Source organism: Moschus berezovskii, chromosome 10, assembly GCF_049115385.1.
Source record: "Moschus berezovskii isolate FMDL1 chromosome 10, NW_MosBer_1.0, whole genome shotgun sequence".
Taxonomy (NCBI): domain Eukaryota; kingdom Metazoa; phylum Chordata; class Mammalia; order Artiodactyla; family Moschidae; genus Moschus; species Moschus berezovskii.
The window spans coordinates 19,281,005-19,295,538 of record NC_142469.1 but is presented as its reverse complement, the minus strand read 5'-3'; the positions used below and the strand labels follow the sequence as shown (position 1 = coordinate 19,295,538).

Here is a 14,534-nt window from a genome sequence, read left to right as displayed (position 1 = left end):
GTCATTTCTGCTGCAGTATAAACTTTTCACTCGGGTGATGAAGAAACTTCAGACTCTAGCATAAACCGTGGAGTCCAGATTCTTGAATTAGACAGGAAGCTGCTCCTTCAAATCACCAACAAATTGTGCGGGAGGTCCGGAGGCGCGGGGGCTGCTAGTGTCTGGGAAGCTGGAGGCCCGGGAATCACAGGATTGTTACGAGTGATTTGGGGAGTCACGGGAGATGGACAGCCACAAGGATGAGGAGAATGGCCTTAGGCTTTGACTACCTGGTGCAGTTTGTGGAAAGGCTTTGTTTTTTTGCTGCGCTGGGTCTTCGCTGTGGCACACGGGCTTAGTTGTGCTTTGTGGGCTTACTTGCCCTGAGGCAGGTGGGGGGGTCTTAGTTCCTTGACTAGGGTTCGAACCTGCGTCCTCTGCACTGTAAGGCAGATTCTTAACCGCTGGACCATCAGGGAAGGCTCTGTGCAAAGGCCTTTGGCTGTGTTGCTCTGTAGATCCAGCTGTTCTACATCAGTCAATCTAGTCCTATGAGAAAAGAAAAAAGAGGAAGTTGCCTTTTGTTGGGCAGCCACAGTACTCCAGGCACCATATTAATCACGTCACATATATTTCAATCTCTTACAGATGGGGAAGATGAAGTTCAGAGCTAACTGGCTGAAGGTCACATTGGCAGAGCCACAGTGTGACTGGGTCACAAAAGGCAGGGTAGCTAACATTTGCCAGGTCCTTTTATACATCAGCTCAAGTAAAATCTGTAAAGGAACCACTGCTGTGCCCATTTTACAGATGAAGAAACTGAGTTCAGAGATGCTGATGTATGTTTCTAACTCAAAGGTGAAAGTGAAAGTCGCTCAGTCGTGTCCGACTCCTTGCGACCCCATGGACTATACAGTCCAAGGAATTCTCTAGGCCAGAATACTGGAGTGGGTAGCCTTTCCCTTCTCCAGGGGATTTTCCCAATCCAGGGATTGAATCCAGGTCTCTCCCATATTGCAGGCGGATTCTTTACCAGCTGAGCCACAAGGGAAGCCCAACTTAAGAGACCCAACTGCATACTGTTTTCACCACACTGCTTCTCTAGAGTAGGAGAAAAACTTAGCTGTAAGTTACCATCAGCAACTTGTTTAAAGATGAAGACAGAAAAGCAAGTGGGTTAAGAAAGCATATAACAATAAACATCTTCAGTACATCCGAAGAGCTGATACTTAGAATGACCATTCCAAGTTCCCAAAAAGACATTAACTTATGCATATTATATTCTTTTAAGAGAAGCGGGCCTTCATAATTCATTTGAATTCTAAATGAATTCAGTTTGGGAGTTCATCCTACTCCCAAACCCCTACAATGGAAAAATCTGTTTTTTAAAGTAAGTATTTTTTAGTTACTTCATGCCCTGTAGGTTCATAATGGCTAAGATTTTCTTGTGTGTTTTTTTTTCAAAAAATGAAACTCTAGTTGTTCTAATTTGGTCAAATGCTATCAATATAGAATTCACTTAGGTCAGAGGCTGAAATGAATACATCAAAAAGCACAACAAATCCAAAGGAATTTCGCGTTATACGATTCAAACAAACCACCCCTATAAATTTTATCTAGGTGATATGGCCTTATCTTGTTGACTGGCAATATTTTCTCTTTGAAAGAGTATTACTTATTTCCCAGCCCTCACCAGTGGGAGGATAAAAATAAGATCAAAGAAACTGTCCTTTCCCTCTCCTGCCCCCGTCCCCACCTGCTCTGTGGGGATGCCAGGCCCCTTAGGTTTCTCCCGAGTATGCAGGGAGTCCTCAGAGGGTGGCCCACACGCGTTGCACACCCTGCTCTGGGCTACCATTTGACCTTTGCCCCTGCTCTTTCCCCCTCCAGCCTACTGCGGTGAGGCCTGCTATTCTGAAGGTACAGCCCACACGGCTGCCTGCGATTCAGGGCTCGCTCCTCCGTGTCTGTCAGTTGATGTCTTCTTGGAGGGGGTTAAGCCTATGCGTCCATCTTGAGAGCAGGATGCCCGACAGACAGAGAGGGGCTACCCCTTCCCACCTTTCCCGCTTACGGCTGCATTCTGATGTACCTTCCTCTAGGTCTTACTGGGTTCCTTCATGGCAGTCCTTCACCCTGGGCCCCAGGAGTCGGTCGAGGGGGCTGAGCTGGGGGGTGCGCTGGAGTGACAGGCGCTGGGCTGCACTCAGACCGACCCTTGCCCTCTGACCCTGCCCCATTGTCCTTCCACCAAAATGGCGCCCTTCCTCCCCCCTGGACGAGCTCTTTCCCAGGAAGAGCTTCGGTCCCTCATGCAAATAGCCCTGCCAGTCAAGTCTCCAGACAAGATTACATAGAGGGATTTCACTCAAGCTTGAGAAATTCTTGGAGAGACCATCTGTGGACAAGACAATCATAGGGTGAAGTGGGGAGGTGAGCAAAATTTACATAAATACATAGCAGCGCTGGACCAGAGGGGCCTGCAGAGAGACGCCGGGTGTTGGGTCTGCCACAGATGCTCTGTCAGTCTTGGGTCTCCTCTGGCTGGCTTCTGTTGAGAGGGTTAAATTCATGGAGCTGGATAAATAACCACCGTGAGAAAACAACCATGTAGTTGTGCCTTAGTAACCACTTCGCCCAGGTTTTATGGAATTCAGCTTCTCAACCGGCTCACAGTAAGCTGGACCCTGTCTGCGGGTCCTGATTACATATAGGGGTGGGCCGTTTACGGTCTCTGCCCAGGGTCTTTATTAGCACAGTACCAAGAGCCTGCAGGCTTTCAGAATTTAAGAAATTATACACTACAGAATCACAGTACCGCATGGGGGAACCTGTGGCCTTATCTAATTTCTAATCTGGGACATAGCAGCTGTCTTGCTATTAATACCCCAATGTGGGTAAAAAAGAAAAAAAAAAAACCACACAAGTCATGAAAATGTTTAAATCCATGGATGTCTGTGATGTTCAGCTAAGTAACCACAAGGAAAATATGACTGTACTTTTACAATTTATTACATGGAATTTTACCTTTTTATTAAAAAATGTATTCTCTAGATAAAGGATTGAGGGTAATTTGTATTTTCTTATTTGCATTTTTTGGGGGATAAAGTAGAACTTCTAATTTTTTAAAAACTGTGGCAAAATATACATAATATAAAATTTATCATTGTAACCATTTTTAAGTGTACCGTTCATCAGCATTAAATGCATTCACCTTGTGTGTTATCACCACCATCCATCCATCTGCAGAAAGCTTCTCATCTTCCAAACCTGGAACTCTATTCCCATTGAACAACCACTGGCTATCCTCCTTCCCCCCTGCCCCTGCCAACCACTAGTCCACTTTCTGTCTCTATGAAACAGAGACTTTTTTGACTTTTCTAAAAGCTCCAATACTTTGGCCACCTCATGCGAAGAGTTGACTCACTGGAAAAGACTCTGATGCTGGGAGGGATTGGGGGCAGGAGGACAAGGGGACGACAGAGAATGAGATGGCTGGATGGCATCACTGACTCAATGGACATGAGTTTGAGTGAACTCCAGGACTTGGTGATGGACAGGGAGGCCTGGCATGCTGTGATTCATGGGGTCGCAAGGAGTCCGACACGACTGAACGACTGAACTGAACTGAAGTACCTTATATAAATGGAATCATATAGTATTTGTCCTTTTGTGACTGGCTTATTTCATTTGGCATAATGTCTTCAAGGTTCATCCATGTTGGAGCATGTGTCAGAATTTCCTTTTTAAAAAAGAATGAGTAACATTGCATTATGTATATGTGTGTGTGTTTGTCACTCAATCATGTCTGACTCTTTGTGACCCTCTGGACTGTAGCCCACCAGGTTCCTCTGTCCATGGGATTCTCCAGACAAGAATACTGGAGTGAGTTGCCATGCCCTTCTCCAGGGGATCTTCTTTATTGAACCTGGGTCTCTTGCCTCACAGGCAGATTCTTTACCGTTTGAGCCACCAGGAAAGCCTTTGTATGTATATACCACATACACATGTTGTTATGACCGACCTAGACAGCATATTAAAAAGCAGAGATATTACTTTGCCAATAAAGGTCCATCTAGTCGAAGCTATGGTTTCTCCAGTGGTTATGAGTGGATGTAAGAGTGGACTATAAAGAAAGCTGATCGCCAAAGAATTGATGCTTTTGAACTGTGGTGTTGGAGAAGATTCTTGAGAGTCCCTTGGACAGCAAGGAGATCCAACCAGTCCATCCTAAAGGAGATCAATCCTGGATGTTCATTGGAAGGACTGATGCAGAAGCTGAAACTCCAATACCCTGGCCACCTGATTCGAAGAACTGACTCATTGAAGAAGACCCTGATGCTGGGAAAGATTGAAGGCAGGAGGAGAAGGGGATGACAGAGGATGAGATGGTTGGATGGCATTACCAACTCAATGGACACGAGTCTGAGTAAACTCTGGGAGTTGGTGATGGACAGGGAGGCCTGCTGTGCTGCAGTCCGTGGGGTTGCAAAGAGTTGGACATGACTGAGCGACTGAACTGGCTGACTGACTGACCACATTGTTTATCCATTCATCTGTCAATGAATAGTTGGGTTGTTTCCACCTTTTGGCTATTGTGAATAATGCTACTATAAATGTAAGTGTTCCTGCTTTCAATTCTGTGGGATATATGCCCAGAAGTGGAATTACTGGATAATACAATAATTTATTTGCAATTTTTAAAAAACTGCCATACTGTTTTCCATTGTACCTAAATCATTTTACAGTGTACAAGGATTCCAATTTCTCTATACCCTTGTTGATACTTGTTACTGTTTTTGCTGCTAGCCATCCAAATAGGTGTGAAGTGGTATCTCACTGTGGTTTTGACTTCTATAATGATAAGCACTATTGAGTGTCCTTTCATGTTCTTGCTGGCCATTTGTCTACCTTCAGTTTAGTTCAGTCACTCAATCATGTCTGACTCTTTGTGACCCCATGAATCACAGCATGCCAGGCCTCCCTGTCCATCACCAACTCCCGGAGGTCACTCAAACTCATGTCCACTGAGTCAGTGATGCCATCCAGCCATCTCATTCTCTATCATCCCCATCTCCTCCTGCCCCCAATCCCTTCCAGCATCAGAGTCTTTTCCAGTGAGTCAACTCGTCACATGAGGTGGCCAAAGTATTGCAGTTTCAGCTTTAGCATCAGTCCTTCCAATGAACACCCAGGATTGATCTCCTTTAGAATGGACTGGTTGGATCTCCTTGCAGTCCAAGGGACTCTCAAGAGTCTTCTCCAGCACCACAGTTCAAAAGCATCAGTTCTTCGGCGATCAGCTTTCTTCACAGTCCAACTCTCACATCCATACATGACCACGGGAAAAACCATAGCCCTGACTAGACGGACCTTTGTTGGCAAAATAATGTCTCTGCTTTTTATATGCTATCTAGGTTGGTCATAACTTTCCTTCCAAGGAGTAAGCGTCTTCTAATTTCATGGCTGCAATCAGCATTTGCAGTGATTTTGGAGCCCAAAAAAATAAAGTCTGACACTGTTTCCACTGTTTCCCCATTTATTTCCCATGAAGTGATGGGACCAGATGACACGATCTTTGTTTTCTGAATGGTGAGCTTTAAGCCAACCTTTTCACTCTCCTCTTTCACTTTCATCAAGAGGCTTTTTAGTTCCTCTTCACTTTCTGCCATAAGGGTGGTATCATCTGCATATCTGAGGTTATTGATATTTCTCCCGGCAATCTTGATTCCAGCTTGTGCTTCTTCCAGCCCAGCATTCCTCATGATGTACTCTGCATATAAGTTAAATAAGCAGGGTGACAATATACAGCCTTGACGTACTCCTTTTCCTATCTACCTTAGAAATACCTGTTTAGGTTTTTGTTGTTGTTAACTAGTTGCTAAATGATGTCTGACTCTTTTGCGACCCCATGTGTATATCTGAAAAAAAAAAAAGCTAATTCAAAAAGATACATGCACCCCAACATTCACAGCAGCATTATTTATGATTTCCAAGATATGGAAGCAACCTAACTGTCCATCAACACTTAGGTAGATGTGGCAAAGGGCTTCCCAGGTGGCGCAGTGGTGAAGAATCTGCCTGCCAATGCAGGAGATATAAAGAGACTTGGGTTCAACTCCAGGATTGGGAAGATCTCCTGGAGTAGGAAATAGCAATCCACTCACTATTCTTGCCTGGAAAATTCCATGGACAGAGGAGCCTGACTGGCTATAGTCCATAGGGTTGCAAAGAGTTGGACATGACTGAGCCTACACACACACACACACAGAGCCATAAAAAAACCCCTAAATTTTGCCATTTGTAACACCATGGATGGAACTGAAGGGCATTATGCTACTGAAAGAAGTCAGGCAGAGAATGACAAAAATATTGTATTATATCACTTATATGTGGAATCAAAAAAATACAACAAACTAGTGAATATAACCATAACAAACAAGCAGCAGATTCACATCTATATAGAACAAACTAGTGGTTACCATTGCGGGAAGGGAAGGGTAGTGGGGTAATATAAGGGCATGGGGTTAAAATGGGCAAACTATTAGGTATAAACTACAAGGCTACACTGTACAATATAGGGAATATAGCCAATATTTTATATAGCTATAAATGGAGTATAACCTTAAAAAATTGTGAATCACTATATTTTATACCTGTAACTTATATTGTACCTCAACTATACTTCAATAAAATTTAAAAAGTTAATGTCTATTTAGGTCCTTTGCCCATTGTAAAGTCAGTTTTTGTTGTTGTTGACTTATAGCAATTCTTTATATATTCTGGATATTAATTCTTTATAAAACATATGATATGCAAATAATTTCTCCAATTCTGTGGGTGGCTTTTCTGTCTGTCGATTCTGTTCTTTGATACACAGAAGTTTTAAATTTTGATACAGTTCAATTTATCTATTTTTTATTTTATTGCTTGTGCTTTTGGTGTCATATCCAAGAAATCATTGCCAGATCCAATATCATTATGTTTTTCCCCTATGTTTTCTTCTAGGAGTTTTAGCTCTCCATTCAGGTTTTTGATTTGAGTTAATTTTTGTATAAGGTAAAGGTCCATCTTCATTCTGGATATCCAGTTTTCCCAGCCCCATTTGTTGAAAAGACTATCCTTTTTCCATTGAAGGCCTTGACATTCTTGCTGAAAATCATGTAACTATGTATACAAGGTTTTATTTCTGGGATCTCTATTCTGTTCTACCGGTATAAATGTCTGTATTTATGCCAGTATCATAATGTTTTGATTGCTGTAGTTTTGTAGTAAGTTTAGAAATTAGAAAATATGAAACCTGAATTTTGTTCTTTTTCGAGACTGGCTCTTTGGCTGTCCCTTGGATATTTGTTGTCTCTTGAAATTCCATATGCACTTTAGAATGGATTATTTTATTTCTGCAAAAAACAATCATTGGGATTTTGAGGAATTTTCCTTTTAAAAAATTCAAGCTATCATGGTATTAATAAAAGCAAGTTTTAATATGAAAATAGCATCTGCTTATGATTTTAAAACATAATTTTATTATTTAGTTTTGGCTGCACTGGACCTTTGTTGCTGTGCATGGGCTTTTTCTAGTTGTGGTGAGCAGGGGCTACCCTGATGTGGTGTGCAGGCTTCTCTTATTGTGGGGCTCAGGCTCCACAGCATGCTCAGTAGTTACGGCACACAGGCTTCATTGCCCTGAGGCACATGGAATCTTACTGGACCAGGGTTTGAACCCGTGTCTCCTAAATTGGCAAATGGATTCTTAACCACTGGATTACCAGGGAAGTTCTGCTGTGATATTTCTTTTTTCTTAATGTATTCATTTTTAATTGAAGGATAATCAGAATATTGTGTTGGTTTCTGTCATACATCAACATGGATCAGCCATAGGTATACATATGTCCCCTCCATCTTGAGTGATATTTTAATAAAAGCTTTTTTTTTTTTTTTGATAGTTCAGCTGAAGTGCTACAAAGAAGTGATCTTTAATGAACAAGCTGTATAGAGACTTTTAGGCTACTATTAACCATAGAGTTATAGAGAGAAATTTCTAGGAAAAACTTAAAGACACATTTTTAGTCCTGAAGGCCCTTTAACCACGTCTGAATCTTCTCCTTGTGTGTTGTTGTGGCACTAATTATGTTACCTTTGCTTTCTAACATTGAGGAGGGAAAAAAATGGGAAAAAATGGGGGAAAAAAAGGAAAAAAAATCACTAATTTCTATAGTGATAGCTAATACTATCATAAATTACATAGCTTTTATTCTTCCAATATGTTTATAATATTCCATTTTACCTAACTAGAGAGAACAGTATAATTCAATTTGTATGAGATTTAAAGATAGTTTGTTTCCTGTAGTAACATTCTGGTGGAATGCACTGTTTTTCCTTATTCAGTTTACATATTTTCTTTTTGGAATAAACTTCAGAAGAAGAAAGTGACTCCTAAACTGTAGACAAGAATGTCAGATGGAAGAGCAGAAGTTGAAAAATGTAATTGTTTAGATCTTTTAAACAAGGCTAGTTAAGGTTGTTCTGAAGTTTTCAGTGTCAGTTTATGCCTCTCTGACTTCACATCAATTAATTTTAATTTTCTTTCTTTTAACAAATATTTACTGAGTTGCTATCATGCGGGTAGGCACTCTTTTAGTAGACATTGTAGACATAGTCCCTGACCTCAAAGCAGCTCACAGCCTCGGAAACAAGTAGACCAAGTAAACTAATAAATTACCTTATTTAAATAGATACAGAACATTGAGTTGAGTGCCCAGAATGGGAAAGTATTTACAGAATGGGTATATGTTAATCTTCCTGGACCATCTTTCCTAGGGTCCCTTAGCTCATTGCAGTGATATTCATATTCATATTTAGGTAGCTAATTAAATATATGAAAAAGTGATAGTTTTAAAAAAGCTGTGACATTCTGGTTCTTCCAAAGCATAGGATAAATTTATTCTGTCCTCAAAATATATCCCCCATTCAAGGTCAACTGCTATTAGCAGGGAATGGCTTGTCTGAGGTGTGCAATGTCAGCAGTTAGGTGCAGGCATCTCAAACTTCCCACCTGGCTGTGTTCCCTCTCAACTTAAGTAAGTAGACAGTCAGGCTGGGGATCATGGTGGCACCATCTAAGAAGCTGTCCCAAGCTGTTCACCTCAAGCAGATATTTTCTAAGTCTTCTGTTTTGCCCTAAACATTCAAGTCAATATTAATATTGTATCAATGTTCTGAAAGAGTTTTAAACTACTTACCACCCACCCCAAGTCTTTAACTAATCTGAGAGCTTCAAGAAGAGGCACCGTGTTGAATTTGAAGTTCAATGGCTCATCTTGATTCCCCATCCTCCCAGAGTTAGACATGTACTCATTTAGAAGTGTGGAATGGCTTTGTCACATGGGCATAAATACTAAATATTGTCTCTTATTCATTATGGATTTTCCCAAAGATTAAAAAAATCCCACAAGTTTAAAACATAGTTAAAGTTGTCACCAGGCATAGTCATCAACAATGGAATTTTGCCTTTAAGGAAAGTTAAGTTTTGGAAACACTGTCAGTGAAATTAAGTTCTTGATAAGTCCATCATGGCTGCCCTGTAAGATGTAGGAACATTTTGGAATATCCAGTCTCTTGTCCACTCCCTGTCTGCCCTTGGATAACCAACTCATCCCAGTTTGCCTGGGACTGTCCCGATTTGCCACAGTCCAGCTTTGTGGGATTTTGTTCTTCTTAGTCCCAGGCAAAATGAGAGAGTTTGTCACCCTCACTTGCACAGAGGTAGCAAATACTTTCACCAGTTCCCTGCAACTCTCCTGCTTTATATTGGTGGTCTGAAGTGACCACGATTCCTTGGTGAAGATCAGTGGGATTGAAGACCCAATGAGAACAGGAGAAACCTCTGGGGCAAGCATGTCCTTGGGAATCAGATGGTCCTGCTGGGGGCCTTGAACTAACATAGCAGATACTTTAAGTGCTTTTGGTGTTGAATTGGCCTAAAGTAGTGAGGAGCCTGGTCTTTCCAGGTGGGGCTAGTAGTAAAGAAGCTGTCTGCCAATGCAGGAGATGTAAAGAGACTTAGGTTCGATTCCCTGGGTTGGGAAGATCCCCTGAAGAAGGGCATGGCAACCCACTCCCATAGTCTTTCCTGGATAATCCCTGGGAAAGAGGAGCCTGGCAGGCTACAGTCCATAGTGTCGCAAAGAGTTGGGCATGACTTAAGCAACCCAGCACTCACGCACACAGTGAGGACTCTGGCGGGCTCTAGTCCACGGGGGTCACAGAGTTGAACATGATCGAGAATACATACACAGTGATTTCAAAGTGCAGCTCTGCTTTAATCACAGTTCCTGGATTGTACCATTAGACATGGTGATTCAGAATTTGTGCATTTTTAACACAGTGAATGATCTTTCTACCACACCAATCTGACCATGTCACAATTCTGTTGCTTAGATATCCCAAGGCTCAGACTTTCCTGGTGGTCCAGTGGATAAGAATCTGCCTGCCAATGCAGGGGACATGGGTTCAATCCCTGCTCTGGGAAGATTCCACATGATGAGGAGCAACTAAGCCCATGTGCCATAACCACTGAGCCCACTCTCCAGAGCACGCGAGCCTCAATTACTGAGCCTGTATACGGAAACTACTGAAGCCCATGCACCTAGAGTCTGTGTTCTGCAACAAAAGAAGCCACCAGAGTGAGAAGCCCACGCACCACAGCTAGAGAGTAGTCCCCGTAGTCTAGTTTCTAGACTAGTCTCACTGAGACTAGAGAAAGCCTGGGTACAGCAAGGAAGACCCAGCTTAGCCAAAACAAACAAACAAAAGAATGCTAGGTTCCGGTGTGACCTGGCACATATAAAACAAACAAAAAGAAAGTCCAAGGTTTCTTGCTATTCCATCATAAAATGCACACTCACTGTCTGGTTTACAGGCTTTTCATGAGTTGTCCCTTGTTTATCACTCTAGCCTCCTGTGGCCCCAGTGCAGGCATCTAAATCTATTCAGTTTGACCTTTGCCCACAGGCTTCCCTTGGCCAAGAACAGTCTTACCCTAGCTCCACCCCTCTTTCTCCAGCTGAAGTACTCATGTAAGATTTCATGTCACTTTCTCCAGGAAGCCTCCTCTCAGCTCAGATTTCAAGTCATAAATATTCTTCTTAAGTTCTTAGTCTCTGATATTTCCTCCATCTAAGGCTTACCATGTTATAAATGTAAATGCCTTTCAATTGTCTTTGTGGTTTCCCTCTAGATTTCAATGCCTCAGAGTGCAATTATGTCTCCAGTACTGCATGTGCACAGATATTTATTGAAGGGATGACTGGATTCAGCCCTCTTTTGAACTATGTCACCTGTGTGGGCTCCACCTCTCCTGTGTCGTATTCTGTTGCCTCCCTGCCTACTTTGACAGCAAAGTCCAGAGCGTGTGTGCACGCTAAGCCGCTTCAGTTATGTCCAGTTCTTTGCAACCTAAAGGACTCACCAGGCTCCTCTGTCCATGGGATTCTCCAGGCAAGAATACTGGAGTGGGCTGCCATGCCGTCATCCAGGGATCTTTCTGACCCAGGGATCGAACTCACACCTCCTGCAGCTCCTGACTTGCAGGTGGATTCTTTATGGCTAAGCCACTGGGGAAGCCCCAAAGTCCAGAGACCCGCCCTTCACTTTGTGAATGAATCACACATTCACCTGTTGGCCTTGGGCTTTGCAGAGCGGCTCTCTGCTGCCCTCAAATGTTTTGGATCAGCTCCTTATGCAGCCAGCTGAGACAACCCCATGTTCCCTGGAGTGTGGTTTTAATTCAGCAGGGACATCTTTGTTCTTGGACTCTGTATGCCTCCCTTGGCGGGAAGGGTGACCGTGTAGGATGGAAGAGAGGATGGGATCCCTCCATGTCTGTTTCTATACCCTGATCTCCTATTCATTCTCCATCATCACGGCTAAGTCAGCTAAACATTTTCATTGTCTCTTCTTCCTCTGATCTCCTTTTCTCTCCTTTCTTAAACCCTCTTCAAAGTATTTCTCTCTCTGGGTTGTTTTACATCTTTAAATACAGAGGTTTACTTAACAGCTTCCCAGAACCCTAAGACTTTAACTGCTTGCTCGTGGTAAAACTTCCATATGAAAATAGTAATGTTCAACAACAGGAACTTTCTCACACTTTGAATTTAATTCCTTTCTACAAAATTAACAAGACTCTCAAAGCAGAGATGTAAAGTGGTTTTATTTAATTGAATCGTGATGCAATTATTGAATCATGTTTAAAGTAATAAAAAATATTTATTGTGATCACATCTTCATTATTTCACTGATGAAAGATACCACTGTTTCATCAGTGAATTATGAATGACTGATTTACCATATTAAACCATTTTAGATAGCATGATTTATAGGCAACATGTATATTCCTTCCATGATTATTATTACAGCAATTAAAAAGCTTTTAGTTCCTGATGAATAATGTGATTCTAAATATATAATACACAGTGTTACATACCCATAACCTCTTTTTCTTTGGTAACTGGTGTCTAGGGTAACTGAACTCAGAATGAAATGTGTGGTATATGTAGTATATCACAATCAATACAGTTCAAGCATAAGCATATTTTTTAGGGAGAGAAGAAATGGGTGTTTCACATCAGTTGTTTTCTTCTAAGAGAATTCGAAAGATTTGGTTAAAAAGAAAGATACCAATAATATTTACATATTTTTAAACCAGATAGCTTAAACTTTTAAACTAAAATACCTACCTATTTACAGTTGTAAAGCTCTTTGTTTACACTGTCTGATAACAATGGACATACCTTGGACTCCTTCAGGACACGATCACCATACACAGATGTGGAGCTGCGCCTTGCACAGGGGTGCCTGGTGAAGGGACCATAGGAGTCCACTTTGCACGCTAGGCAGGCTGCACCCTGACTCTGAGCTGTGACTCCTGGAAGAAGCAGGCACCTCTTTGTAATTTGCAAAAAATGCTGTATAGCTAGCCTGACGCTGTGTCTGTGCTTTGTCCTTTTGCCCTGCACGGAAACACAATGCCTTTCCATTAAACTGTTTTCTGACTTACACTTTCTCACTAATCCGAAACCACTGGTTTCTTCAAAATTAATATTTTCCATTTTTGTCTTGAAAGAGCACATGTGTATGTGGCAGAAACAACATGGGGAAATCTGCAAATTCCAGTCCATTGACGTTTCCGTAATAAACTCATCTTGGGCCATTTGGAATTAGATGAATTCAGAGACTACGAAAAAGCAGTAACAGTAAGAAACCTCAAGAAAGACAAACTTTATACTAGGGGTCCTTTCTCAGAGCTAAGAGTTAGCTCCTTTCTTTAGAATGCTGTAATAATGAGCCAGGTTTATGATTTAAAACCCACCATTAGCATAATACAGGGGAAAAAAATCTCCTCCACTGTCACTGAAATTCTGTTGCTTCCAGTTTGTTCTTTGGTAAAAGCTGGGATGAAGTCAGGGTACTCTGTACCCATCACCTTTACTGGAAAAACAAGTATACAACCAAATGGGAGTACATTTAGTATATGTCAGTTCCATCATAGCTACAAAGTTCACCAGTCCTCATCAGTAGGAAATATATTCAGATATATTTGTATTATGTTCAGACCATAGTCAATGGGACTGAAAGCCTATAATCATGTGGTTTTCTCAAGAGCATGAACAAGACACTAAAGTTTTGCTAAAAAAAAAAAAGAACAACTCCAATTCCACCAACCTGACTCCTCTGACTGGCAGTCTGGATATCACAGGAGTTAAATTTCATACACATGATTATGTATGGCTGAGTCTCTTTGCTGTTCACCTGAAACTACAACACTGTTAATCGACTATTCAGTTCAGTTCAGTTCAGTCGCTCAGTCGTGTCCGACTCTTTGAGACCCCATGAATCACAGCACGCCAGGCCTCCCTGTCCATCACCAACTCCCAGAGTTCACTCAAACTCACGTCCATCGAGTCGGTGATGCCATCCAGCCATCTCATTCTCTGTTGTCCCCTTCTCCTCCTGCCCCCAATCCCTCCCAGCCTCAGAGTCTTTTCCATCCCAAAACAAAATGCTTTTGGTATTATTTTTAAAAAGTTTTTTCACCTTCAAGTGGGAATACATTAAATTGAGAAGCCCCGCCCAGCATCACATGAACTGCTAACCATGTGTTACTGTGCAAGATGAATCATTTGATGGGAAACAGGAAATCACTAATAAAGGCTGTTTTTGTTAATTACATATGCAGTAAGAACCAGAAGGGGAGAGAGGAAGGTTTTATTTTAAGCCAGATTTGAGTATTACATTGAGGGCATAAATAGAAAACTTTACATCGTCGTTGACCTCATGAGCACTGAAATGGGCTAAGTACCCCCAGGAGCAGTCCTCCTCCTTCTCAGAATCATTGCTACTTACAGCAATTTTTATGTAGTTAATATTAGCACAAACCCTTTTCTCTGCTTGCCTGCTTCCTAGCAACCTGAAGCAGAGTGTCTGCTTGCCAATCTGCTTTTGGTTAAAAAAAAAAAAAAGAACAAAAAGCACCCAGTGGATTTGCCAATAACCGT

General features: G+C 41.8%; 1 protein-coding gene across 5 annotated transcripts in view; it reads left to right on the top strand.

Moving 5' to 3' along the window:
* FILIP1 (filamin A interacting protein 1) overlaps positions 1-14,534 on the top strand; it is a 338,049-nt gene that overhangs the window by 253,337 nt on the left and 70,178 nt on the right. The window lies entirely within an intron of this gene.